Source organism: Arvicanthis niloticus, chromosome 5 (assembly GCF_011762505.2).
Source record: "Arvicanthis niloticus isolate mArvNil1 chromosome 5, mArvNil1.pat.X, whole genome shotgun sequence".
NCBI lineage: Eukaryota > Metazoa > Chordata > Mammalia > Rodentia > Muridae > Arvicanthis > Arvicanthis niloticus.
Window position 1 is genome coordinate 106669109 of NC_047662.1, and position 27821 is coordinate 106696929.

At 35.0% G+C, this 27821-nt stretch overlaps 1 protein-coding gene across 2 annotated transcripts in view; it reads left to right on the forward strand.

Moving 5' to 3' along the window:
- Lingo2 (leucine rich repeat and Ig domain containing 2) overlaps positions 1-27821 on the forward strand; it is a 1212628-nt gene that overhangs the window by 403892 nt on the left and 780915 nt on the right. The window lies entirely within an intron of this gene.

Here is a 27821-nt window from a genome sequence, read left to right on the forward strand (position 1 = left end):
ACTTCTCCAAGAATATGTCCCTACTCCCTCACCCCACCAGACCTCCCAACTCCCTAGGGCCAAAAGTCTCTAGAGGATGGGTTAGGTGCATCTTCTCTGAGTTCTGAATACCAGTCCTCTGCTATATATATATATATGTTAGGAGCTTCATATCAGCTGGTGTACGCTTCCTAATTTGTGGTTCAGTGTCTGAGAGATGCCTGGGGGTTCCAGGTTAGTAGAGACTGCTGGTCTTCCTATAGGGTTGCCCTCCTCCTCAGATTCTTCCACATTTTCTCTTTTCAACGATAAGGGTCACCAGCTTCTGTCCACTGGTTGGGTGTAAATATCTGCATCTGACTTTTTTAGCTGCTTGTTGGGCCTTTCCAGGACAGTCATGATAGGCACCAATTTAAATGCGCACCATAGCCTCAGTAATAGTGTCAGGCCTTGGGTTCTTTTCCTGAACTGGATCCCAATTTGGGCCTGTCAGTGAACCTCCTTTTCCTCAGGTTCTTTTCCATTTTTGTCCCTGCAGTTCTTTCAGACAGGAACAATTCTAGGTCAGAATTTTTGACTGTGGGACGACAACCCCATTCCTCCACTTGATACTCTACCAGAGGTATACTCTACAAATTCCCTCTCCCTACTGTAGAGCATTTCATCGAATATCTTTCCTTTTGTGTCCTGAGATTCTCTCAAATCTCAGGTCTCTGGTACATTCTAGAGGGTTGCTCCAACACCTACCTTCCAAGGTTTCCCTTTTCCATTCTTTCTGCTGGCCCTCAGGGCTTTAGTCCTATTCTCACAATACCTGATGATGTTGCCCTCTTTCTCTCCCTGTCCCCTTTCCCACCCAAGTCTCTCCTTTCCTACCTCCTCCTTGATTGCTTTCCTTTCCTTGCCTTGTGGGGTTGAGGCATCCTCACTTAAGCTCTTTGGTTTGTTATCCTTCTTGAGTTCTATGGATTGTATCTTGGGTATTCTGTACTTTTTTGGCTAATATCCACTTATTAGTGAGTACATATCATGCATGTCCTTTTGCAAGTGAGTTACCTCGCTCAGGATGATATTTTCTAGTTCTATCCATTTGCCTACAGAACTCATAATGTCCTTGTTATTCATAGCTGAGTGGTACTCCATTGTGTGAATGAACCACATTTTCTGTATCCATTCTTCTGTTGTGGGACATCTGGGTTGTTTCCAGCTTCCAGTTATCACAAACAAGGCCGGTATGAACATAGTGAAACACATGCCTCTATGGCATGGTGGGACATTTTGGGGAATATACTTAAGAGTGGTATAGCTGGGTTTTCAGGTAGTTTTATTTTCAGTTTTTTGAGGAATCTCCAAATTGATTTGCCGAGTGGTTGTATTAGTTTGCAATACTTCTCACAATTGAAGAGTGTTCTCTCTTTAAAAATTATTTTTTCTCTATTATTATACTGATACTTATTATTCTATACAGATAATGATACACAATAGCTGTACTTTTGGTTTAAAAATAACTGAGTTTATTAAGTATACACCCAACAAGAATAACAGAGTAAAGAGAAAATAGCAGATTAAAAGAGCCAGTAGCCAAAAATAAAAAATTATCAAACCAGAACTTTAAAGCATCATACATGGACACAACTGTAGTACATCAATTGAGAATGCAAAGAAAACATAGCATTATCAAATACAGAACTTTTAAATATTTCTCATAATTAATAGAAAAATCCAGTTCAATTAGTCAACTGGATTTTTTTTAGTACAAAAGGTTCAAGATGGAACAGATAATGCCTGCAGGGGAGACTTCCAAGGAGAATGAATAGCAGCAGACAGGTAGTAATGCTATCAAATCAGATACTTAAAATCAACCAGCAGAAACTGATCAGGGCAATGTGGCAAGCAGCAGGAATGCCCATTTGAGATATTCTCCATGGATATGAATCCCATGGCTGAAGGGCTTCCTGCTCCAAATGCAGGTATTTTTATATCATGCATTAAACACTAGTAACCTGGCTTAAATATTTTACCTCCTCACTATTTTCAGAGGCATTTTTAAAGAACCTTAACAGCTTGCTGTTTCTCCCTAAGCTCATATAGGGTCAGAGGAATGGTATGACAAAAGACAGATACCTTTTTAGAATAATTTGCATTAATATTCTGGGGACAGAAGGTACCAGAGCAAACCAGCTTTGAGAGACACTTATTAGTTAGCACAGACAATATATATATATATATATATATATACACACATATATATATATTGCTTATTTTAATACTGCACTCAAGTTTTATTTTCTATATACAAATCATTAAAAAATTTAAGTTATCACTTACAAACAACTTGACTCTATATTCTACCATATACACAAAATTGTTATCTTTACAATGTTTAGTCTGCAAATCAGTTTTAAAATATGTCTCAGACAACTTGGAAAACAAAATTAAAAAAGGAAAATTTAGCAGTATGAAGCTTCAGTATTGTTTCAGGTGTATAACAGTGTCTGACAGTGGTTTTATAAAGGTTGAGTAAGATTGTTAAATATTAAAATATGTCTCATCAGTAATGAGTCATAGAACTTTTACTTTCTATACTAAAAATGTTTATATTCTTACACTAAAAATGTCTTATATTTCTTGTACACTTACAATTATTACATTATTATTTTATATGTAAGCCATTGTGATGTCCATATTGTTTCTAATTCATGAGATCTTATTTCAGATATCTTCTTTTTATATAAATAGTAAAAAAGGAGAATATTTCCATAGATTTCATATATCATCAAATGAATTGTCATTATTATAAGACTATGTATTAGGAAGCCAATTATATACTATGGATTTGTCATGTGTTAAGAGGAATCATCTCTTTCGATATAAATATCTAATTCTATCACCTAAAAGTTATTAAAGGATGTAGACTCAGGAGCTTTTGAAATAAGGCCTATCTTTTGAAGATCTTGAATCTTATATATTCAAGATATCTCAGCAGAAGTTACTGTGTAAATCAAGGACAAAATAGTCTTTGTTCAGAATTGTGAGCCATCAAGTTTATGCAGCTAGTCAATCAATAATGTTTACTTGAAATCATGGCTGTATCTTCCCTGTCTTACCCATCAATACATCAGTTTGACAAGAACTTTACCTTCATAAATTTTACTTGTCATTGGTTTTAAGTAGCTTTGTATATACACTATGGTTTCCTAATTCTCTGATCACTTTATAGAATAATTATGCCTCATACAGTTATTATTTCTGAAGTGTACATGTTCTCACATGTGTGTGCCTGATCGTGCATGTGTTGGGGGGGGTTACTGTGTGGGGATGGGGGTGTTGCATTTTTGCTTTGGTTGTCATTATTGAGGAAGCCATATACTAAGAATATTCATTCTTCTTGACCAAATTGTAACTCCATTCGCTGATGGTTGATTATATAGGTAATGTGAAAGACTCCTGAAGCTACTACTGAAATAGTAGTTTTCTTCTAGTCTTGACAGTCTGCTAAAAGTAATGACTATATTTTTGGAAGAGAGGTTGCTAAGAAAAAGTAGAGGGCAGACTTACTTCCTTCACCACACAAGCTTTCTCTGCACAGCTGTGTTGGTCTTAAGTCATGGTTATATTTATCACCTTCCCAAGGGAGGAATTCATAAACCTGTTAGCATGTTTAGATTAAGACACAAGATTATGAAGAACAAGCATCCGTAAAAAAAGTTTTGGATGTTTGTCTTGACAGGATATATACCACAATACAAGTACATTGACTGTATTTTTTATTTTGACACTCTGTCTTATATTATATCAGTAGAACAATCCAGTGATATTTTTACAAGTAATAATATAAATATTGTAAAATCTCTGAAATATACAATTTACACACTAACACTTTGTGTGTTATCACTGTTATTTTTCTGTAGAACACTGGTTAGAACCCAAAGTTCTTATTTTGTATTATCAATGTTCTTTTTTTTTTATAAATCAAGACTGCTAGTCTTAATAGTGAGAACAGCACAGTAGTTCCATGGTTTTTGCATTTATGAAGCTATTCTCCAATTACATACCTATACTGCTTACCCTGTAGAAATTTATTATTCCTTAACTTAGTGGATCAAATATTTATGTACTTTGAGTTTCACATTTGCACATGTAAACCATCTCTCTGGCTCCTCTATAAACAGAGTTAGACAGCACAAGCTTTTTCTAATTATATTTCAAGTATACCTGACTGGCAATTGGAGAAGTTGTATTGAGCTCCTGGGAGTGGAAATACTTTTCCTGTTGCTAAGATAAAATAACCTGAAACAAATAACATAAAAGGCTGGGTTTAGTTCAGAGTTGAAGGGTACAGTACATTACAGGTGGAAAGTCCTGATGGCAGGAGCTCGAAGTAACTGGTGAAGTTCCATACTCAGTCAGGATTCACATTGATGAATACAAATGGTCAGATTCTCTTTGTGTCATCCAAGAATAATAATTTGGAATAACCAACTTTTAGAATGAGTCTTTCCAACTCTGCCTCACCAAGTTACTTCTCATGGGCATTGCCAGAGACAAAGGTAATTGAGATAACCCCTCACAAGGATGCCAATAAACATTGTATCCTGGGTGATTCTAAATTTTGTGATGTTTACAAACAATATTAACCATTGCACTGGTATTCATAGCATTGCATACCTGTTATGTATTTATAACATACACATTGAGTGGGGCAGGTATTTTATTCACATGGCTTCTTATATCTACTCTTCTGATAATGTTCTCTCTATTCCCCTGAATAATAATTGCAAGAAATTATTCAACCTTATACTTGTTTCTGCATGTCTAGCACTTATTTTGTATAGCTATAGGTTAGTACACATTAAAGTGCAAATAAGTAATAAGGTATCTACTATTAAAATGCTGTGAGCTACAATAATAACAGGCACTGGTACAAATGTTGTAGTTGTAACCAAATCCCTTAAAAGTGGATTTAAATCCAATTCTAAAAAATAAAAATAAAACCCATAACAACTACTATGAATTGACCAAGAACCCATCCTTGGCAATATGAAAGGTCTCTCTCTCTCTCTCTCTCTCTCTCTCTCTCTCTCTCTCTCTCTCTCTCTCTCTCTGTGTGTGTGTGTATGCATGTTTACATCTATATGCTAGTACAACTTTCATCTTTATCCAAGAATATTTTATTGCATAGTAGATGGCAAGTAATACAAAGACTGACAATTTTTCAACCTGTTGAGAATTAAATGGTATGGCATGCTCAGCTCTGACAGAAAAAAATGTCTAACTCCTACCCCCAAACATACATATGCTCCTTTGTTTAGGATCATCAAGGAAGAGGACCCTTGAAAGATTGCTAGAATCAACAAGAGTGGAGGATTCCTAGAAAATGATATTTTTCTGACATAGTTGATCCTTTGCCCGTGTGAACATATGGTGGCTCTGACTGCATGGGCAAGACATGCAATTAGACAAAGCCTGAAAAACATTGCAAGATATATGAGAATGAAAATAAAAATACAAAAAAAAACCTATAAAAGAAATGTTTGAGCAACCACAGAAAATATAGTCTAGGAGAAAAGGTGAGTTGTGTGTGTCTGTGTGTGTATGTGTATCCTTTTTCCAAAACATGTTTCTAAATAAGGATTGGTAGCTTATATCTTAGGAAGAGCAGTATGCCCAAATAACAGAGGAGTGAAATTTTTAATGAATTGGAGTTTTATGAAACTAGAGATTCTGTCAATTTTTGTTCTGTTTTGTTGTTGTTTGTATTTTTCGTTGTTTTGTTTTGAGACAGGTGAGAGGCAATCACTACATACTCTCAGCTGATCTCAGGCAACATTAGTTGTGCATCCTGAATTGATCTTGGCCTTGAACTATTATACCTGCCTTAGTCCTCTCAATGAGAAAACATAAATTTGCTTTTAAAGATCATCTTTTTTTTTCTGTTTTGACCATGTAAAGAATGATGCTCAGTGTTTTCATTTATTCTTTTCTTATATATTACATTCCAGACAAATTTTCCCACCTCTTATCTTCAGTCATTTATTCCACAACACCTTCCCTTTTACCAAGAACTACTTTGTCCCCATTTCTCATCAAAAAAGAACATATGTGGAATATCAACCACATATGTCAAATCAACTTACAATGCAACTGTACATATACCCTCATGTCAAGGCTGACGAGAAAACAAAGTAGGAAAAAAACAGTCCCAAAAGCAGGCAAAATAATCAGAGACAGCCCTACCATTAAGAGTTTGAACACTTGTAACACCAAGCTACAAAATTATAATGTATAGGCAGAAGATCTACATCAGACTTATCTAGGCTCCTTGGCTGTCTGTTTAGTTTCTGTGAGACCCTATGAAGAATGATTAATTGATTCTGTAGATTGTATTCTTGGATATCTTCCGCCTTTGAGCCCTCTGACTCCTACTGTCCTTCACCTCTTCCACAGGATTCTAGCCTATTCTATTCTAGCATTAATATTTTGCAGTGTGTCTCTGCATCTGTTTCAATTAGTCTCTGGAGGAAACCTCCTGATGAAAATTACACTAGGCTCCTCTCTTTGAGTGCAGCAGAATATCATTAAAAATTATTTGTGCAAGACAATGACAGTTAAGATTCTGCACAGAGCCTTACCAACCTAAGACACAAGTGCATTGTTTTTGATAGTGCGTATTCCATGACAGGTAAGGAAGACATTCTTGTCAGAATGACCTAAGACAAGCTCAGTCTTGTTTATGAAATAAGAAAGCAGGAGATATGAAGAGTTTTGGGGGCTGCTTGTCAGAAATCTCAGCTAGGAATCTGACATTAGGCTAGAACAAAGAAGTAATTTTAGGCAGGAATCTAAATCTTAGGCTAGAACAAAGATGTAGGCATCAGGCATGAAAATGACTAGGAAAGAGAAATAGGCTAAGATATTTTGGTCATCCTGATAAGCCCTTAGAAGCAGTGATCACTGGAGTGATCACAGGCATTGTTTATTGCCTTGCTTGATCTTTGACTATTTGTGTTTATTGTCTTGCTCTAGCTGGTACCTTGATTATTTGGATCTGTTTTATTGCTAGTTGCTCAAGGTAGAGCTAACCTTAATATTTGCATGTAATTAAAATGTTATAAAAGCATATTGGAAAAAAGAATTGTGTGTGTGTGTGTGTGTGTGTGTGTGTGTGTGTGTGCTCACATGTACAACAATCTTCTTTGATTGTATCCAAGGCTCTAGACTCTCCAATTTCTAGTTCCTGGCCCTCCAGGCAGTGTCATCGGTGGGTTTCTCAAAGTTAAAGTATTTTGGGGGGGATATTTTATTTACATTTTATATGTTATCCCCCTGCCCCATTCACCCCCTCACCCCACCCAGGAACCTACATCCCATCCCTCCTCCCCTTGCCTCAACGAAGATCCACACCCCACCTTCAGCACTACATCCCCACCCTCAAATTCCCCAACAGTTGGCATCCAGCCTTCATGGGACCAAAGATCTCCTCTCCCACCTATGCCATACAAGGCCATCCTCCCCCACATATATAGCTGGAGACATGGGTCCCTCTCTATGTGCTCCCAGGCTGGTGGTTTAGACTCTGGGAGCTCTGGTTGGTTGGTAATGTTGCTCTTCTCATGAGACTCAAACCCCTTCAGCTCCTTCAGCTCCTTCTCTCTAACTCCTCCATTGGAAACACTCTGATCAGTTCAATGGTTATCTCTGAGCATCAGTATCCAAATATGTCAGACTCTTGTAGACCTCTAAGTAGACAGCTATATCAGACTCTTGTCAGCATGCACCTCCTGACATCCACATCAGCATCTACCTTTGGTGACTGCACATGGGATGGATACCCAGGTGGAATGGTCTCCGGATGGCCCCTCATTCAGTTTCTGTCCCACACTTTGTCTCCATATTTGCTCCCTTGAGTATTTTGTTACTCCTTCTAAGAAGGACCGAAGAACCCACACTTGGTCTTACTTCTTCATGGTCTTCATGTAGTCTATGAGTTGAATCTTGGATATTACAAGCTTCTGGGCTAAAATCCAATTATCATTGAATGAATACCATGTGTGTTCTTTTGTGATTGGGTTACCTCACTCAGAATGATAATTTCTAGTTCCATCCATTTGCCTAAGAATTTCTCAAATTCATTGTTTTTAATAGTTGAGTAATACTCCATTGTGTAAATGTACCACATTTTTTTGTATCCATTCCTCTTTTGAAGGACATCTGGGTTCTTTCCAGCTTCTGGCTATTATAAATAAGACTGCTATGAACATAGTGGAACATATGGCCTTGTTATATGTTGAAGCATCTTCTGGGTATATGCCCAGGAGTGGTATAGCTGGGTCCTCAGATAATGCTATGTCCAATTTTCTGAGGAATCGCCAGACTGATTTCCAGAGTGGTTGTACCAGCTTGCAACCCCACCAACAATGGAGGAGTGTTCCTCTTTCTCCACATCCTCACCAGCATCTACTATTACCTAAGTTTTTGATCTTAGCCACTCTTACTGGTGTGAGGTGGAATGTCAGGGTTGTTTTTATTTGCATTTCCCTGATGATTACGGATGCTGAGCCTTTCTTCAGGTGCTTTGTGGCCATTAGTGTTTCCTCAGTTGAGAATTCTTTGTTTAGCTATGTACTCCATTTTTAATAAGGTTATTTAGTTGTCTGGGCCTAATTTCTTGAGTTCTTTGTATATATTGGATATTAGCCCTTTATTGAATGTAGGATTGGTAAAGATCTTTTGCAATTTGTTGGTTACCGTTTTGTCCTATTGACAGTGTACTTTCCCTTACAGAAACTTTGCAATTTTATGAGGTCCAATTTGTCAATTCTTGATCTTAGAGCATAAGCCATTGGTCTTCTGTTTAGGAACGTTTGCCCTATGCCCAAGTATTCAAGGTTCTTTCCCACCTTCTTCTATTAGTTTCGGTGTATCTGGTTTTCTGTGAAGGTCCTTTATCCACTTGGACTTGAGCTTTTTACAAGGAAATAAGAATGGATCGGTTTGCATTCTTCTACATGGTGTCCTCCGTTTGAACCAGCACCATTTGTTGAAAATGCTGCCACTTTTCCACTGGACAGTTTTAGCTCCTTTGTCAAAGATCAAGTGAACGTAGGTGTGTGGGATCATTTCTCAGTCTTCAATTCTATTCCATTAATCTTCCTTTCTGTCTTTGTACAAATACCATGCAGTTTTTATCATTATTGCTCTGTTGTACAGCTTGAAGCCAGGGATGGTGATTCCTCCAGAAGTTCTTTTATTGTTGAGAATAGTTTTTGCTATCCTTGGTGTTTTGTTATTCCAAATAAATTTGAGATTTTTTTCTTTCTAACTCTGGAGAATTGAGTTGGGATTTTGGTGAAGATTGCATTGAATCTGTAGATCACCTTTGGCAAGATGGCTATTTTTACTATATTAATCCTGCCAATGCGTGAGTATGGGAGATCTTTTCATCTTCTGAGATCTTCAATTTCTTTCTTCAGAGACTTGAAGTTCTTGTCATATAAATCTTTCAATTGCTTGTTTAGATTCAAACTAAGGTGTTTTATATTATTTATGACTATTGTGAAGGGTGTCATTTTTCTAATTTACTTCTCAGCCTGTTTATTTTTAGAGTAGAGGAAGGCTACTGATTTGTTTGAGTTGATTTTATATCCAGCCACTTTGCTGAAGTTGTTTATCAGCCATAGGAGTTCTCTGGTGGAAGTTTTAGGGTCACTTAAGTATACTATCATATCATCTGCAAATAGTGAAATTTTGACTTCTTCCTTTTCTATTTGTAACCCTTTGACTTCTTTGTTGTTTAATTGCTCTAGCTCAGACTTCCAGTACTATATTGAATAGGTAAGGAGAGAGTGGGCAACCTTGTCTAGTTTCTGATTTTAGTGGGATTGCTTCAAGTTTCTCTCCTATTTAGTTTGATGTTGGCGACTGGTTTGCTGTATGTTGCTTTTACTCTGTTTAGGTATGGGCCTTGAATTCCTGATCTTTCCAAGACTTTTACCATGAAGTGATGTTGAATTTTATCAAATGTTTTCTCAGCATCTAATGAGATGATCATGTGGTTTTTTTTCTTTGAGTTTGTTTATTTAGTGGATTACATTGATGGATTTCCAAATATTGAACCATCGCTGCATTCCTAGGATAAAGCCTACTTGATCATGATGGATGATTGTTTTGATGTGTTCTTGGATTTGGTTTTTGAGAATCCTGCTGCTCTGAGTGCAGTGGTTCCTCTGCTTCTCTAAGTGCAGTGGTTCCTTAGATGCTCTGAGTATAGTAGTTCCACCACTGCTCTAAGATGTTTCAGGATATGGTGTCTTCATAGGAGCAGACCCATTAGGTGTCTGTTGCAGCTAAAAGGACCAAGCAGGAGGTGGAAGGGGAGACATTTTCTGAAGGGGTGGGGTTTTAGTGGGTGATGGGTTCAGAGTATCCCAGGCTCCCAGTTGCAGTTCTGGGGCATAGGGTTGTAGGGGAAAGTTCTTAACCAGCTGTTCTAGGAAGGTTCAGAATAAGGTGTCTTCATGAAGCAGACTAGCCAGGTATCTACCCCAGACTTAAGCTAGACTTAAGACTTACAGTGTCTTAGTTGGACACTCCTACAAAGAACATCTTACTTACAGAGAAGATTCATATGACAGTAAAAACTTTTGTGGCTGAGTCGGTGACCCAATCCCTCTATTGGAAGCCTTACCTGATTACAGAAGATGGCCATTTTAGGATCAGTATCTGCCATTACTAGAAGTCTTTGCTAAGGTCACCCTCATAGAGTCCAGGAAGTTGCCATTGCAGTGGTTTTCTACCTTATCTTACCAAATACCCTCAATTTCAGTTGTCTCTCCTATCACTCTCTTCTCTTTTAATATTTAATAGTTGTTTGTCTTAGGTAAGTTACATGCTCTCCTGTTACAGTAGATTTTCAAAAATAATTAACAAGAAAATTGGATATTGTCATGAGTATATTTCTTAAACATAAGAGTTCTAGTACAAAATTAAATCCTTAGTAGTACTTACAGTGGCTACTGTTCAAAATCATATATAGAAATTGGAAACATACATGAAGTTATAAAATTTATGAGAAAAGCAATTTCTGTTTTCAGTGATAAAAGAGAATATTATTCCATCAATGTTATTTTTATACAGTATTTAATAATTTGTATGTTTCAATGACTACTGAATGGTGTATGACTGGAAGGAGGTTTAGTTAATAATTTCTCTTACAGTATATTTACATATACAAAAATTCAGCACATATTTCTTATATAAAATCCTTTATAAAGCATGTGATATTCATTTACATCCAGTTTCCACCAGTATTGTAAACATGTGATGATGTGTTCTCTTGTGGCAAACAGCGATGCAACTGTTTGCACATTTTTAACAATTTTTCTGGTCAGCACTACATCTTTAATTGAGCCAGGTAGTATTCCAGTAAAATTTCTGAGAATAAAAATATGTATGGAATCTTGGATAGAAGTAACTAGTGTCTGAAAGTTGAATATAACCATATTTATTGGAGTTAGGTGGTAAGCACCTAAGACATACTGAGGTGCATGACTTCTCTCTTATTTCTTGCTTCTAAGACCTTGAATATTATCTCCAGTGTTTTTGTCCTGTCCTTCTTATTGGGTTCCAGGTAAAATGTGCTGTTTTTCAGTTATTTAGTTTATTTTCCACAGCCAGCATTATTCATCTGGTAAATGCTTCAGAATCCAGTACTCACCAGTTAGGCATCGTGACTGGAGGCTGTTGAGATATTAGTTTTTATTTATTAAACAATCAACAATAAAAAGGTGAGCTATTTCTCTTTTTTGTCTCAAAATTGGAAAATTTGATATGTCCTCACAGTCTTCGTTTCTTGATTTTCATGTCTAATACCATAAACACCAAGATAAATATCAAATTCCTCAATGCAGTAGTATTTTTATGTAGTCAAAATCCACTCTAGGCTAATAAAAATTTAAAGTCAATATTTTATTGATGTTTTATCAAAAGACATGAATGTTGGGTTTATATTTTTATTATTTTATTTTCTAATAGCAGAATAGTTTATCAGTGGGTACTATACATTTTATTTCATAAAATCTTATTTCATTTTACCCTAAAAAACACATTGTTGTTTGAATAATATTATAACCATTTTTTTTACTTTTTACTAATAAAATTTAACTGTAAGTTCTACTTGAATATCCATTACATCATTGTAAGATTCAATCTTAAAATGTAGCTTGCTATCTTTTAGCTTTATTTTAATTTTTTTCTATTTCTTATCCTTTGCTAAATTGTTAAGATGACTTCAAATATAGTCTATGACTACAAAATATGTTTTGCTTCATATAGTTTATGTGAAAGGCAGTACACAAGGTTGATGAATTTAGACATTTAAAAAAATCTGTCATACTAAGGAAAGGATGGCTTTGTCGTAGAGACAAAAGGAAAGCCTTTTCAAAAGTAAGAAGTAATATGGTCCCACAGTACAACTTAAAGTGAAAAATAGAAGAGTCTGAAAAAGCATTTGTTGTGTAACCAGGAACTAGAGCCCAGGTAATAAAGTGCTGACAATGTAATTTTTATGACTTGAATTTGGATCTCAAACACCATGAAACTCAAGTGCTGAAATTGGAATTAAAGAGAGACTACCACAGCTTGCTATCCAATTACTCTCATTGAGTCAGTGATCACTGGGTTTAGTAAAAGACTCAAAATCAAAATGCAGAAGTAATTAAAGAAGACACCAAGAGTTGATCTCTGTCCTTCATGCATGCCTGAACACATGTACACAATAACAATGACATGTCCATCACACATACACACACACACACACACACACTTTATCAATAAATATATATTGACCATGATGAAAATATTTATAAAAATAATTATGTAGTAAATAAGAGGTTTTAAAAGTGCATTCAATATTACGTAAAAAATATAGTGGCCTTTGTAGTTTTTTTTAGTAGAGCTATATATACTCATTCCAGAGAAAACAATTCTATATTTGAAATAGCATTTAATAGACGATGATGTAAGAAGCACCTTCCATTTACAGATAAAATCCTATTGACCTTGAATACAAGCACATTGTAGTCATTTGATGTTCATATATTTAAATGTGATAGTATAGAAAAATTTTCCTGGTGGACAAAACAGTTATTTCTCTGAATTCTGCTCTCCTCATTTAAAAGTTATGTGAAAGATTTGTTTCATATCAAAATCTATATAAAATCTAGTTTAAGTAGCTGATTACAATACAAATATTTAAAAGTGAAAACTGGTTTCTTAGCAAATGTAATAGCACATGAATGCATTGAGAGAATTTCTGCCATGAGTGAGACCACTTATTCCTGGTCATGTTAAGACAAGATATTTTCCTGAAAACAAATAGTGTTGATACATCTTCCCACTTCCACAGTTACTGCACAAGGTCATTGTTGATATCTGGATCTTCCTAGAACCAACACCATTAATGTTGGATACTAACTCTAAACTTCATCAGGATTCAAATACTAAGCGAGTTAACATTTACTAACACACTCATACATGTGTTCCATTGGAAATCTTTTCATCTGCATGTTATATCAAATGCTTTTGTCAAAAATTTTGCTTACATTATTCATCTAAGGACTGCTACAAAGTAAGAAGAGAAAATACAGTTTGCTCTACAATATAAACTCTAGAATCAGAGAAACTTTTGATTTTTTGTCTTTCCCCATTGCATCTAGTATTCTAGTGTTCTAGCTATTTTCATCAATGCAGCTATAAATTTTTAGAAATCCTGGCTCAGCCTGTTAGCCAAAAGGTTTCAAATATAAGCTTTGCAGGCTATTTGAAACCAAAAGAAAGAAAAGGACAAGTACTAACTGTTCTTCCTATTTCCAACTCTGGTTTTCTAGTGGCAGGGGCTGTAAATTGTCCACCCCCTATCTAAGAGCTTGTCTTAACTTTCTCAATGTCTTTACAATGGACAGTCAGCATGAGGGTAACTCTAACAAGACCTGTACGCTAGGAAAGCTTAAGTAAGCCTCTTACGGGACAATTAGCTACAGATAGAGAATGCTCCTATATCTTACATTTATTTATTTATTTATTTATTTATTTATTTATTTTCTTTCTTTTTCTCTTCAATTCCTCTCCAGCCCTTAAAGGTATAATTTCAAATTCAAATCAACCAGAATGTATTTGTCATCTTCTCACGGGTTCTCTGAATAATATACAACAACACCACCAAAGAAATCTTCCTGTAAAAGAATACATGATATATGAGAGAAAAAGGAGGAATTAATGGGGGTGAAATTATGACAGACAGCCATGAAGGTGCAGGGAGGGAGAATGTACTTGGCCAAAAATGAACAAATATTTATGTTGTCTTTATTTTGTCTGTGCTATTACCATAGAATCTATTTTGTATATGATAAAAAATAAATAAAAAGAAAAAAGAAAAAATATTATAATCATATAAATATCATGCTAACTATAAACACCTTAAATTTAAACATTAGTAACTATGTGATCAATGAACAGGTCTTAAGGAGAGTGGTTAGATGGAGAAAGACATATTGAAGAGAAATGGCATGTGAGTGACCAGACCTGGGTCAGTGAACTCTTGGGAGAGGTAGAGGTGGCCTCTTTGAGGACAGATAAATGGATTTGTTACAGAAGGTAATGGTTTAGTGAAATTAGATCCTCACTAAATTATATGAATTAGTGTACAGTTTTGGCATGAAAAAATATTGCTATAAATCCACAGTTGAGGAGGCAGGACTATACTGTTTGAGGCCACGAGACGAGCAGGGTACAAAGCTATTTGGAGCTAGGCACAGTTTAAAGTCCAAAAAACATGTCTCTAAATGCAAAGTAATGATATTCTTAGTTTCTTGAAAACAGAAGTCAATAGGTTTTGAATATACAAAACAATTTTCTGCATAGTGTGATACAAAGAAGAAAACTCTCCCTTAGGGAGGAATTAGAAGTGGATGTGGATGTGAGGTCACTGTAGTAACAAGGGCTCAGTGTGCAGCCCACTGTGGTCCTCAACACCCTCACTAAAAGGCTGTGTGAAGTAGCTATCAGTGATGCTTTGCAGCCCTGAGGTTAGGATCCCACTTAACATGATTTACATGCCAAATGCAATATTTTTACTTTCCTCATATCTTTGCAACCTCTATGCAATGTTGAGTTTTTTTTAAGCTGCCTGTTCATTGTGTTGATGAGAAGAGTATGTTGCCTCTTTTGTATTAACTGTAGAAAGACTCAGATCATGTCTTTCTGTTATAGCACAGCTTATCTTTGTGGGTAACATGACTAAACTATTGGATTCTCTTTATCTCCATAAAATGTGTTAATGATGAATTTTTATGGATAAATTAGTAAAATATATAGAAATACTAGTTTCTACTTAGGAAAACTAGGTATAACTGTTGCCTCTGCAAAGTTATGATGTTAAACACAACAAAGCTTTAAAATTTACTTTTCTTTAATGCTCTGGGAAGCAAATAAGATTTGAAATGAAAATAAATAAAATGACCAATAAAAATTTGCCATTTCACATAAAACAAACAAACAAAAAAAAAAAAAAAAGAAAAGGCTTTATGGCCTAGAGAGATGTCTCAGTGGCTAAGAGCACTGACTACTCTTCCAGAGGTCCTGAGTTCAATTCCCAACAACCATAGGGTGGCTCACAACCATCTGTAATGAGATCTGATGCTTCTGTTGTGTCTGAAGACAGTTACAGTGTACTCACATAGATAAAATAAACAAATAATTCTTTAAAAAGGAAAAAGCTTCACTACAATAAAAACAAAACCAAAACCCATTCATTATTTTAGATTGTTCATGCCGCTCCCCAGTCATATGATAATGTAATACATACAATGTGACAGTACTGAGAGAAGGAAGCTTTGGAAGGTAACTCAGTTATCAAGGTGGAGCTGCTGTGAATGTGGTTGGAGACCTCAGAAGTGAATGAAGTGATGAGAGCAAGCTCTCCCCATTATGCAAACACAATAAGGCTTCGCTTTAAAAGCTAGAGTCATAGCCCCTATCAGACATTAATATTATTTTATTCTTAAACTACTTATCTTCCAGAACTGTACAAATATCTCTTCTTTTTATTGAAAAGTTTATTTTTTAAATGTCAGAGAATGCCACAAATTATATATATATATATATATATATATATATATATATATATATATATATGTATATATATATATTCTTTGCTCTAGCTCCCCAAACTCCTCCTGTGTTCTCTCCTCAAAATCAAGAACGCTTCTTCTTTTATTAATGTTATAGATATACTCGTGTGTAAATAGGTGCTCATGATTATGTTTGTAAAAATATACATGCATTTCCATGTATATGTGTTTATGTGTGTACAAATATATGCCTGGCACAGGATGGTGCAGAGACTTCTTTATGTTCTTGACATAAATTCTTCTTTATTCTACATGTCTTTTCTCTGGGACTAGACTTTACAAATTGTCAGCATTGTTTAATCATAGTCAATTTCGGTGTCCTCAGGACCTAAGGTGGTAACTGCTATAAAATATGATGCTGTATTGCAGAATTAAGTTATAATGCAAAGGAAGAAGGGAAAGGGAAGGTAGAAGGAAGGCAGGAGAGAGAAGGTAGAAAGGGATATACTGAAACATTGATTTTGATGATTAATAACTTTTTCCTATGTGGGTTTTACATTGTAGCCCTAATAGTTTCCTAATGAAAATTTTATTTCATCATATATTTATAACTAAATTGAGACTCAAACTTTGAGTTATTTCATTATGTGTTTTGTTAGTAATTCCATAAATCTGGACAGAGAGTGTTGGACTTAAATTGTAAATTATTCAATGATTTGCAGTTTTAACTATCTAGAAAAAGTGAGTTAACTTCATTGATACATTTTAAAGAACATGTTTTATGTCAAATTTTCTGTAAAAACTATAAAATTCTTCTTGAAGTAATTCAACCTTGAGATTTAAAAATGTTTTGAAATCATCTTTAGGTGTAAAGATAATTAAAAATATAATGTTGATAGTAAGAAGTGAAGTTTCTATGTAATGCATGTTCCTGTGAATGCTTCACATAGCATAGGAACCACTAGATTTTTTTCCCTCCATTTATTAGTCATTCTCTAAATACTGTCATTATTTGCAGACCTTAATTTTATTTTTCCCTTCAACTGAGTTGAAACTGGTTTTGGTAACATTCATTCTTAAAGCTAGATGATGCAAATGAAATGGAGAATACTCCATGGATCTCCTGTTATGAATAGTTTAATAATATGGTGACTATAAAAGAGAATGTATTTGAGAAAGACTGATGCTTAATTGTTTCTAAAATATGAAATATTGCCAAGATAGAGGTAGAATCATTTGGTTTGGTAACATTTTAAAGAAGACCTTTACATTTTAGCATGTCTCTTTGGAGTGTTTCTTTGTGTTTTCACTTCATCTCTACAAATAAGTTCAAATATAGATGACTAAAACCATGGACTTCAAATGCATGCCTTAAATACTTTATGGTTTCACCTCATAACCTACATAGAAATCTTTCTGGCCTCTGGCTCTGCAATTTGTTTTTAAACATTGTCACTCCATGCTTTTACAATAGATTCCAGTGGTGTTTTGACATTAAAATGGGATGAGTTTTTGTTTTAGCTTTGTTTATAAATGAGGTTATGACAAAAAAGACAAAACTTGCTGTGTATTCTATATGTAAAATGATGGAACTGAAACACAAAGCTATCAAGGTGTCATCCTTATTGGGTCTCCACATAAACACACATAGTCCAAATCTGTATCTCTTATCATAATTTCCAATTCTCTCCACATTTTATGGTGCCATCAGCTGTTTCATTAGCTTGTCTTCAAACATAATCTACAGTGACCATTTCATACTTGAAAGCTCCATTTACGATTTCAAGGGACCTTCATTATTCCTCATGGCAGTGATAATGCACAAAAGCAACTTAATGGTAAAGGGATTTATTTTGCAGTACAGTCTTGGAGGAAACAGTTCATCATGATGGAGAGGGCCTGGAAGCCAGTGTGGAAAGCATGGTACCAGGAACAGGGACTTGCAACATCACGTTTTATACAATCTCAATCAGTAAAAACAGAATAGGATATGAAGCCAGTCAGGGAATCTTGAGATGAACTACTTTTCTCTAGTAAGGTTCACTTCCTCAAAGTTATAGAACTTTTCTAAATGACTACTATCTTGAAACTAACTACTCAAATTCATGAGACTCTGGAACATTTTACATTCAAACCACATTTTGTTCCTGGCTCTTATAATTTATGACCATGCTGTGATATAAATCACATTCATCCAACTTCAAACGTCCCATAGGATTTATTAGTTTCAATACTGTTCAAATATTCAAACTCTCTTCTGAAATTGAATACAATCTCCTAGCTCTGACACTATGAATATAGAAATGCGAATTGTGTATTTCCACCATATAATAATACTTCATATATGTTCTCATCCTAAAAAGGGAGAAATAGGGACAAAATGCAAGAAATGATCAGGTAAAAACAAGTCTAAAAATCCAGGAGGGAAAGTGTAAATGAATTCACCTCCCTGCCTGATATTTTGAGTCTCATAATAAATTCATTTCAGTTCCAATGGCCTTAAATAGCCCAGCCCTCTAATTCTGCTTCCTATAATAATATACGTAACCTCTCTTTAAGCTGGTTCTACTTCATGTATGCATTTTCTTTTGTGAGTACCATACGATTCTGACATCTCAGACATGCTTGGGCATCTATTGACAAAAAAAAGGCTTCATCGTCACAGCTGTACCTAGTAGTCCCTCGTGATCTCCTTTCATGGACTTGTAACTCTACTACATGTTGCTTTGCCTCTTGACTCTGAAATGATAATTTTAGTCTCATTGACACTGCCCATCTTTATTTTTTTCATGTCTGAGTTAACAGTACATATGGATATAACTGCCAAGTTATGTTGCCACTTCAGGATACGAGCTGCCTGCCCTTAGACTTCAGTTGGATTAGCTCCTTTTTGTTGGCCCTAGGGAAATATTTCCCTAGGATTTGCTCCCCAGGCGAGGAAAACATCTTTTGAATTCTGAATTTAGACTATTACCTTTCAACTAAACCTACATTTTAACAAATAGGAGCCATGGCTAAATGGCATTTTGGGTTTACGACACCTGTGTTATGGCCCCCAGTTCATAGCAAGAGGTTACTCTATAAAAGATCTAATCTCTTAAACAATTCTAGATGCTTAGTACCCTGCAGTCTTATTCACAACTCCAAGCTTGCTTATGTTACCTTTTCTAGTCAAAGTTCACATTTTTATCTACTAATTGCTCTCTCACACTGATCTTCATGAAAGTAGTTAGCAAAACGCATGTCACAAACTTCATGTTGTCCTTGCCTTGGCATTTCTTCTGCCAAACAAATTATGGCATTATGTTTCAGTTCAACGTAATCACATTCCCAGGACATTAACAGAATCATTCAGATACTTTGGCAGAATATATACTGAATGGGTTAAAACCAAGTTGCCAATACAGCTCTCACTCTTCTGTAAAATCTGGTGAGCCAGGCCACCATGATGTATGTATTTTTTCCCTATTCTTTCAAACTCTCAGCAGATCACCCTGTTAAAATGAGTAGCATGAGTACAATCTTCTAGCATAAAATTCTAAACTCTTCCATATTCTTTAGCAAATAGTACCAAAGATTGAAAAACCAAGTGGTTAGGCTTATCAGAGAAATAGTTCCACTTCTTGGTACCAATCCCTGTGTTGGTTACTTTGTTACTGCTCTGATAAAATACACAGGCAAAAAGCAAGTTAAGGTAAATAGTCTTATTTTAATTTATAGTTCCAGAGGGATGCACTTCAACAAAGGTGCAGGCAGCTTAGAAAGAATGGTGGCAAGAGAGCCTGACTGGTTACATTGTATCCACACTCAGGAAACAGAGCAAATAGGAGTGAAGCCCAGCTACCTGACCAGGAATATATTTTCTCTGGAGAGCTTTACCTCTTAAACACTCCACAAACTTTAACAAATAATACCAGTTGCTTGGAACTGAGTGGTCAGGCATAGGATCATAAGGAGGACTTTTCCCATGGAACCATAACAGAAATCTTGGTGTCAGTGGTGTGTCTGGTGACTTATTAAAGGACACCAGAAATTGGGAAGAGTTTAAACTACTATTTAAACAAATAAAACAAAAAACTATGATTAATGTAATTAATACCACATTGACATACACTGATAAATAAAAAAGCCCAGTTACCTGCAACTATAAGTGTAATAAAAATAGATGTCATAAGTGCCTGTATGAGGCCCTGAAGAAGGGAGCTAAAAAATAAAAAAAAAGAGCAAAAAATAATTTGCATACAATATTTCATAAAGACCTTAATAAATCCTCAAATGCTGAAAAAAATCCTTTAAGGATACCCCACTATCCCACTTTGACCATGCTAGCAATAAAGCTTTTAGCTTTCTTTTAATCAATTTTATTTGAGGTTAGTTGTCACATAATGCTAACACATACCGTTAAATTTCAGTTTAATGCACAATTGTAATAGAGCCTCTCATCAGCTTTATTTGTTTCTAAATTACAGTGTAACATGCATTTACTCACAAAACACTCTATATTTTAAATTACAATGAAAAGGTATAAAATACCAAACTTACAAGTCTCATGTCTTAACTCAAAGTCAACATGCAATAGAGACATTTCAACATTAACTTTTGTCATAGCAATATTCAAAACAGACAAATTATAGAAGGTGCCTTGTAGCATGTGAACAGGTGAAGAGGTGAAGGAGTGTGGAGAATACATAATAAGATGTTGTTTGTTTGTTTGTTTGCTTTGCTATAAAGAGTGAAATTATAGCATTTCCTAGAAAATGGAGGGGCCTAGATATCATAATGTATATTTTTTTCTACATATATATTCTAAATAAAGAAAAACTCATAAAAGTGGAGGGGAAATATTTTGAAAAGAAAAGTAGATATGTAGGAAGAAAAAGAAAAATTATGAGCACTTATCAAAGCACATTATTTATGCATTCATGAACTCACTATAATGAAGTACATTATTTTATACAATAAATGCATGAGAGAAAACAGTGAAACAGAGATATGATTGTTAAGGTTAGCATTCTGAATTTGATTAAGACAAAATCCAGAGAAGTTTTAGACCTTTAATTTTGGTGATGAAAATAGCTCTTAAATAACATTTCATGTCTCATTTTCACTCAGCTCTTTTTATCTAAAAATTCTAGTTAGATTTTCTGCTAAAACACTACAAATTGTTTGAAATCCTTTTACCAAAGTGCATAACCAGATTTAAGCTATGCATATGGAACAAAGCTATAATATTAAATTATATGGAAGGTTTTATTTTAATAGTATAGAGACAATAAAAACAGTAACCACATATTTTGCCTTTAATTTTCCCTACAGTGCATTTATGTATGCTACAAACAGTGAATGGGACAGAGTGAGAGAGGGGCATGAGGGATAGTGAAATTATAACTCATGCTTTAAAAAGATTTTCAGATGCAGAGGACATGTTTAGGACAAACAACATGTACATTAGAATGATCTTCTGGTTAGACAGATGGCTCAAGATGTAAAGTGCATGCCTTACAAACTTAAGAATAGAAGTTTTTATCTCTAATATTATGTAAAATATTCTCCAGTAATCGCAAAGCTAAGAAAACAGATATAGATGGACCCTTGGTGGTCATTGTTCAGTCAGCCTAACTGAGTAGTTGCGTTCCAAGATCAGTGATAGACTGTATCATAGTGAGTCAGAATAAAGTAGAGACTGGCTGGGAACAAGAGTCAATGTTAACCTCTGGTTGCCACATGTACACAGCTCCATGCATGCATATCTATACTGATATAAGCACACACATACTACACATAGGACACACACACACGAACACACACACAGACTTCTTACACAGTTTAAAATAGCAATCATGAAACAGTATGCAACACAAGTCAGTAGCTTTAGAATCTTAAGGTCCACAACTGAATATGATGAGTAAACTCTTTTTCTCTTATTGTGACTGTAACAGCACAGAAGAGGGGTCTCTGGTTCAAAAGCTGACTCGCTACTCTGAAGATAAACAATCAGCTGAATTTTCAAAGGAAGTGGGATATGTATAAATAGTATTGTTGAAAGCAGTGCTCAAGTAAAATCCCAAATAATCAATTATCAATTTTTGACCTGTTGTACCAGGCCAAGTTCAAGAGGAAACAAAGGAGGAAATGATCCTTAAAAACTGTTAGTTAGAAAGTTGTCCCAAATGAAAATGTTCATCTGACATAAAAATGACGTTAATAGTAATACACTTTGTGTTTTTCCTACAGTGACTACAAATAAAGTCATCATGGGTTTGCTTCAGGGTGTCTTAATTATTCTGATTAATCTACTTAACCTTATAAACTAAGGGTCAACATAGGACAGATGTTGTTGGCTGCCATTTGAAGGTTTAAAGCACAAGAATTTTTTAAACACAGTGCGATGGAGCATTAAGTGCTCTGAGGATAAACCTGGGCTTTATAGCTCCCACATTGACTATATTTCTGTGTTATTATAAGTGAAATAAAAATTATTTTCCATGTACATATATATATTATTCACATACAAATTATTTGATATTTTTTACAATCAATGCTTTGCTGTATTCATTCTTTGCAGATGAAACATTTTTGCATTTTCAATAGTTGTCTCTTCTAGCTCAAAGCTACTTCATAAGAAAATGGTAAATTAAAAATTCCTTTTCTACCTACCAAAGAGTTTCTTATCGGTAAAGCATGGCGACATTTTATTTTGTTTTTGTAGAGGAAGTTCAAAAATTCTAACGTCAGCCCTAGGGTATGTCATCAGCAGTAATCTTAAGTAGCAGCTAGCTTTTAGTTTTTCAAAAGAAAGAATGTCCCTCTGTTCATGCTCTGGCCTTTATAAATGAGCTGAAAATAATTTGTATGCCTTTCTCTGTTTTCTTTTAACTTACAATATTTTATCAGGACCTAGTTCTAGTTTAAAGGCACCTTTGAGAGAATTAAATTTGGAAAATAGCCTTGCAGTGTTGACTCATTCCTGGGAGTTGGGTAGCATCTGCATTGAAGTAGAGAAGTGATAACAAACCACCCCTCCCTTGTTTCCCAGGCCACTTTGATTTATGACTTTGCCATAATAGTTTTATGTTCTGAGTTAGTTTTATGTTCTGAGTTATTCTTGAGCCAATTTTCATATGTTGTTTACTCTATCCAGTTCCTTGTTATATTTGAAGATTTTGCCCAAATCTCAATTACTATAGCAGAGTCAGCATTGTAGCATAATATTGAATAACAATAACAATAACAATAACAATAACAATAATAATATGGCTATATACTAGTTGAAGAGATTAAGGAATGCAAATTAACAATAGAACTGCTTGCATAAGTAAAAGCCAAAAGTCTAGAATCACCCTCCACCATTCACAGGTAGAGAACTACTGAAGCAATCAATCTTTATATGGAGAATGCCTCTACTGCACAGACAATCATATCAAGGTTACCCATATGGACACCATACTATAAAGAAGAGGCCTCATAGTGCTTATCAAACAGTGACATTCATGATTGTCTTATAATATAGCAAGAAGCCTGAAGGAACCATTAGCTATGCTGTCTGACGTAGATAAATCAGGACTTTAGAATAAAATGAAAGTGAGTTTAATAACTTAAAATTACAAACTACCAAACACATTGAAGTGATTTTCATTTGGTGTGGAGGTAGCTTATGAGTAGAAACCCAAGAACACAAATGCACATGTTCCTACTCTATTTGTATGTATATGTGTGTGTGTGTGTGTATGTGTGTGTGTGATATACAAAATCTTGTTTAGTCCATATGATGTTACTTGTATGCATGTGTTCAGGGTTGACCATTTAGCAATGGACAAACAATTGGAGTGTTCTTTTCTGGGGATGATCACCTCTACCATCCCCAATCTCCCCAGTTACATATATTTTTTTGTGTAGGGTTGACATCTAATGGGCATTTCCCATTGTAGTTTGGCATCTTCACTGGTGTCTTCTTTGTTCAGGTCATAAAGACCTGAACAAAGGTGTTGTGGGTGAGGTGTTATGGATGTAGCTTTTTACTAGGAAATACAGTGTCACAACAAACCCTTGACTTTCTGTATGTTAAAACATTACTACTTCCTCTTCCACAATGTTGCCTAAGCTTCAGGTAGGGGAGTATTTGGAAAGTGTCCGACAATCCGTTAGAACTGGGTCTCACGTTTCTGATTTAATTGGTTGTAGTTTTTTGTAGTTGTGCCCATCTGTTGCAAAGAGATGGGAAATGGGTATTTTGGTGCTTATATAGTTATTTTTATATTCCCAGGAGATAGAATCTTTTGGAGTTTCATCTTGGTATGCTGAGTTATAGCTGAAGATTGTCCCTTGCATTTCTGCATTAGCAGCTGCCTTCACATTATCTACAATTAGGTTTCAGTGTCCTGTAAAGCCTCAAATTTTTATTGCTATACTCCATACTCTAACTTTTTACTTTATTTTTTAAAGTTCAGAACATTTTTGAATTCCTATATATATAAGTATGTGTGTGTGTATGAAAGAGAGAGAAAGAGAGAGAGAGAGAGAGAGAGAGAGAGAGAGAGAGAGAGAGAGAGAGAATGTGTTCAGTGCTCAGGATCTCAGGACCTCATGTATGCTTGGGAAGCATTCTACCACTGAGGATTATTCCCTTCCCCTCACAGGATTCATTATATCTAAAAATGTGCACACTTAATATTAAGTGCCTCATTTAAGTTCATATTTGGCTTTCTCTCTCTCCAATGAATTGCTCTGTGTATCCTTCACTCCACAATTTAATTTCAGTATTTCAGACATTTACTATGAGTTACATTGTCAACTAAATGCCATCTTACTGTTTGGCCTAACAGTGAATGATCAATAGTATTGTGCAAACAAGCATCATGCATAATACATTAACCTAAAAGCTTAAAGATGCAGCTTCCAGCGGTGGGATTTAGAAGAAATTATTTAGTGTGGAGCTCACCATTAAATGAAGATATACTTTAGCATATTAGCTATAATAAAACCTTCCTTCTCCTGTGCTCACCAGTTCTTATATGAAAATTATATACTGCATCCCACCCTATGTAAGTGCTATCCTTCAAAACATTCATCTCTGTAAGAGCTACATTGCAGCTTTTACTTATATAAAATAACTGAGATGTGTGTTTTGTTAGGTAATCTTTCATGATATATTTTTGTTCCTTTCAAAGAAAATTTGATATCATAGAAGGAAGTTTTAATCAATCTGAAACTCATCCCCATTTTAATAGCATGCCATTTTAGGTAGACAGGTTGAAGATAGCTTGGGTTGATGCTTCAGATAGTATTACCCTCGTTCTATTGTTTCTAATATATCTGAGTGTATTCACTTTTCCAGATGTACTCATCCCCATGAACTGCAGCTTTAAGTGCTATTTTTTTTTTCAGTTAGCATCCTGTAGGATGATGTAACCTGTTTTCTATTGCCTTGCATGCAAACTTATGATGCTGAAGCAGGAAAATATATGAAGATCCAAATGAGAGTGAAGAAAAACTCTAGGCCTAGAAGGAATAAGGTATACTTTCAGCTCCAGTGGGCAATTTTCAAGGGCCATTTAGTAATATCAATAACTGCCTGGAGCATGGTTTCCCATTCATTTACTAAAGAATTGCTGAGCTGGGGTCTTATTTTACTGCTTATTCATGTGTGCTCAGAAGTAGCCAAAAGTGATGCTGATGTGATATCTGTGCAGATGGTCCTCAGTGGAACACTGCAGAATTTGATATCTGCAAGCCAGATTTGGAGAAGTCTTGCTGCTAATAAAAGGTCAGAGGTAAGGAAGGCAGAGAGATACACAGGCAGCACCTGTGAGGGCACACATCTTGAGTACATTCCCTGAGACTAGGGACTGAATGGGTTTTTCAAGGTTGAGAACTGGACTTGTTCAGTTACTCAAAGTATAACTGCTCATCATAATCAACTTTATAAAACTTAAATGTATTGGTTATTTACTAATTTTCTAATTTACAAATGAGCTCAATCAATATTATATTTGATATCCAAGACATCTCTTTTTTCTATTTAAATATCTGTGGGAAAACTGATCCATTTACTTATTCATTCAACAAGCATTCATAGAATGCCTTGCGTTATATATTGAAGATGAAAATATACACACATTAGGCATTTTCCTACATTCCTAGAGCACGGTATGCCTTAATAAATATGAATGGAAAATATAGTAACAATAAAATATACTACTTTCTATGAAGTAATATAAAACAAGTTTTGCCAAACTATTTATAGTTACATAAAAAGTATATACCAAACAATGTTCAATATAGAATTATAGAATCCAAAGATCAAATTAGAAGCATTTAAATAGTTAAGTTTTACTGTTTGCTTAGTTTTATTTTAAAGAATATGGTGTGCATGTGTGTATTTCTCTCTCTCTCTCTCTCTCTCTCTGTGTGTGTGTGTGTGTGTGTTTGTGTGTATACATGTGTGTTTGCTGTAGCAAATGAATTACATCCCTAACCCTTTGTTAACTACTTGAAACATACATATCATGCAATTTGAGGGATGGGTGGGGCTACATATAAAAAGTAAATATGAGCAAAGTACAATTATATGTACTTGTTAACATGTCACAATTAAATGATTTGTATACTACAGTATAAATAATTTACAAATATGCACTTTAAAATTGACATTTATAACATTTTAAGTATTATGATTATTACTTTCTTTTCACTGATGAGAAAACTAAAAATTAGAATGATTAAACAATTTTGTTTCTACATTCAAAAATAGCTTACTGGCATTTGTATTAACATCTGGTTGAGTCTAAATCTTGTAAGTTTGACCTATATGACCCGACCTTACAAACAATTGAAATAGAAAAAGAAAAATAATAGGAGGAAATGATGAGATGTTACATCTCTGTTTCAGGAAGAAACACCCTGCTTACCTCAGAGTTTCCCAGACTATAATAGTAAATTCTAAATGAGCTGTGTTAAAAAATGTTTTTGGAATATTTTTTTTTTTTTTTTTTTTTTTTTTTTTTTGGTTTTTCGAGACAGGGTTTCTCTGTGTAGCCCTGGCTGTCCTGGAACTCACTCTGTATACCAGGCTGGCCTTGAACTCAGAAATCCGCCTGCCTCCCAAGTGCTGAGATTAAAGGCGAGCGCCACCACTGCCCGGCTGGAATAATTTTTTTGAACATAGGATTTTTTTCCAATTGACAAACACCCTGGTATTCCATAATTTGTTTATTACAATTAATTTTACCTTATGAAGTTAATCCTTTTAAGATCTAATGAGCATAAGCAGGATCATGCAACACACAGCATGCCTGTGCAAAGTGATCACAGGAATTCAATGGAAATAACTTCAGTTTAGATAACAAGACAAAACACTCTGAGAGAGCATTTCCCTGTGAAGTATAAACAACAGGAGGTTAGACCCTTTGTGAAGCTTAGTGATAAGATCAGGTTGACAACAAGTGTCCTAGAATACTAGACAAAAAGAACACTTTAACCCTGGTAATTCCTGTCTATACCTAGATCAATATCGTATCGTTTACCCTTAAGCACAACCGACTGGGCGCTGTTTTCTCCCACTATATATCAAGTAAGCTATAATGTTTGAAAGACAGTTCATTTTACACAGGATGTACAAGAATAAGTGGAATTTGACTACTTCTTGGAAAGTAAAATTCACAATGGAGGTTATTTCATATGATCTGACCAATAATGACTTGATTGAAAACTCTATTA